Source organism: Pseudophryne corroboree, chromosome 5 (genome assembly GCF_028390025.1).
Source record: "Pseudophryne corroboree isolate aPseCor3 chromosome 5, aPseCor3.hap2, whole genome shotgun sequence".
In the NCBI taxonomy this organism is placed as follows: Eukaryota; Metazoa; Chordata; class Amphibia; order Anura; family Myobatrachidae; genus Pseudophryne; species Pseudophryne corroboree.
The window spans coordinates 559847654-559850597 of record NC_086448.1 but is presented as its reverse complement, the minus strand read 5'-3'; the positions used below and the strand labels follow the sequence as shown (position 1 = coordinate 559850597).

The 2944-nt window shown below is 40.3% G+C and overlaps 1 pseudogene; it reads left to right on the top strand.

Moving 5' to 3' along the window:
- The first annotated feature begins 792 nt into the window (after positions 1 to 792).
- Positions 793 to 911, top strand: LOC134929917 (5S ribosomal RNA; annotated as a pseudogene).
- Positions 912 to 2944: the final 2033 nt, after the last annotated feature.

Here is a 2944-nt window from a genome sequence, read left to right as displayed (position 1 = left end):
TGTGGTCGGTGCAATATTTGTAAATATCTCCATCCGAATAGGAAATCATTCCACAATATTAAAACTAATAAGGAATATCGGATTAAACAATTCATCAATTGCAATACCTCATTGGTGATATACCTTCTGGAGTGTCCATGTAAAATAAAATACATTGGGAAAACCAAGAGACCCCTTAAAATACGCATCCAGGAACACGTCAGGAATATCAAGAACAAAGTCCTCACCCATGCAGTATCCAAACACTTCAACCTTTGCCACCACTCGGATCCAGAGGCGCTAACATACAAAGGTATTGAACTGGTAGCGCTAGGAGATAGAGGAGGAGACCTTTCGGATCTTCTTTCCAGGAGGGAGATGTATTGGATATACGAACTGAATACGCTTCATCCGGATGGCTTCAACGAAGGATATGAGATAGCACCTTTCCTGTGATGTAAGAAATTCCTCCTCTCACGTTTTACTCCTGCCTCTCAAAATCCCTTTTTCCGCACGAACACCATACTAACCGCTTTTTATTTGGGCCGACCTTAGAAGTTGAGTAATAACTCGACCTGGCCAGTACCTGGATGGGAGACCCCCAGGGAATACCAGGAGCGCAGTGAACATATTGGGAACTGCCGTAGTCATCAGGGCACTAATACGCTAAAACTCACACTCTCTCTCATTAGTAGCTTATATATTTCTCAGACTATTTTGCTATGTTTTCCATTATTGCATCCTTCTTGGTTTTTGGGAATTCCTATTGGTGTCCATTGTATTGAGAGACCCCGTCTCTAACCCAGCCCTAAACATTACAACCATACCTCCTTGGGGACGCCCAACACCGTCCGATCTTGGAAGCTAAGCAAGGCTGGGCCCGGTCAGTACGAGGATGGGAGACCTCCTTGGGAGACCGGGTGTTGTAAGTCCGGAGGCGCTAAGGGAACAGATCGGGATATCTCAGAAAATAATGGATGATGTCTTGTCCATAGCACATACGGACCCACTTCACCACGCTTACCTAAGCACTACTCACTGTTCCCACATTTTCTCGCAGGCATATCTTTCTACATAGTCCCATACAGCTCATTTTGTATAAGTTTCATAATATGTCCCATAGTGGCATTATCCATCTAATTATTATCCGTCTGCATCTTTTTCAATGCCGTTCTTATTTTACTTATTTTGTTATGAAACTTTTTCAACTGGTTCGCTATCCCCATCTATTTATTTTGTTCTTTTCTTTTTTTCATGTATCCCCCGGGGAGCCGCACCACCAATATGCAAATTACTCCAAAGGTTCACGGACGCATCCTTAACCTTTGTAGTGTGCATTAGAACAACGAATCACACAGACCGCAGCATATGTATTCTACCCGCGGCAGGACTGTGACTCTATGCCCGTTTGGATAACCAAAAAGATGGCCGCCGATCTCGAAAATGACAGCCAATAGATATCTCTACCGCATTGTGCCCAGCCGGCGCATGCGCAGAACGGATCTAACGCCGGCGGAAGTGGGGCGGACGTGGGGCGGATGTGACGATCCACACAGTCCGGACCGGAAGTTGACGGACTCACCCGTTTTTTATGTTTTTCTAGCACTAGCATGTCTCGTTTTGAATAAGGAACATAACAGCAGGTTTCTTTATTGCACTAGTTTCACATTTATTTGTATATACATGCACTTTGACTATATGATAACATTACATCAATTAACAAACAGGAAGTGATGTTGACAACACTTCCCCCAGTTATGAGGTATAAATATGTTCTGTCTCTAGCCTCTCACCACCCCTTGATGAAGTCCATGAGGGACGAAACGCGTTGGATGCTACTCTGATTTTACCTCAACCTCTGAAGTTAAGCTACCTCTCCCCCTTTTTTATCTTTTATCCTGTGTATTTTATACCTTATTTTTCGTGTTTTTATGTACTTTTTTATGAATTTTGGCATAAGTGTCTCTGATTTTTTTTAGCTTTGCCTTTGCTTTTTTATACAATATTTTTTTGACTAGGCTGCATCTAAAAATTGTTATTATCTTACATATTACCCCTTTTTAGTGCTTTGTCTTCTGAAATTAAATTTTATGTTTTTATAGCACCTGGTTTTTACACTATTAATTCGACACCTTTGGTCGCTTGCAAATACCTCATCCCCCTGCACCATTTTCTAACTTTTAGGCATATATACCAGTGCCTATATATGTTTTTGAGGTTCTTAAGCTGACGCCCTAATAGTCTGAAGGGAGTGTCCACCAGGTTATGTTCTGGTAATTATTTCAGAACACATCTTTCCCAATACTGTCGTTTATACCTTAGATACTACATCTGTGGCGCTGCTAGCTTCTTTTGTACACATATATATATATATATATATGGGCGTGGAGTACCCAATTGTGCTAGGATGAAACTAGAGCAGCACCTCAAGATGAATCTCCTGTTATCCGAGATTTAAAAGTAACACATAAAAACACTTATCTGAGGGTGCTAAAGGTATTAGTCTCTACTCACACCATCCAAATTCCAATATTTAGCATAGCACATACATTTAGAGAGTCTTACTTTCAAATAAACAAAATTTATTCACAATAACAGTGTTTTAAAAGGCATTAATACATAAATCCCATCAGTTTCACATGGACATATTTATGATTCACTTCAATCAATCAGGAATGTTCCTTTAGTGAAGTTTATTCGTAGTGCCAAGCAATGATAGAAAATATAATGAACCCAACATGTTTCGTCCCAAGGGACTTCTTCAGGGGTACAGAATCTGGATGGCAAAACAAAACAACTGAGAAGATGTACAGTAATGATATTACAGATACAATAGATGGAAAGGTTTACAGTACATACCAATTGCCACTACAACACGTAGTAAGAATAGCAGAGTGAATACACCACTGATTATACCAGTTGGGAATGTATCTAAACACTGATAAATAATGTACATTAATTTGAC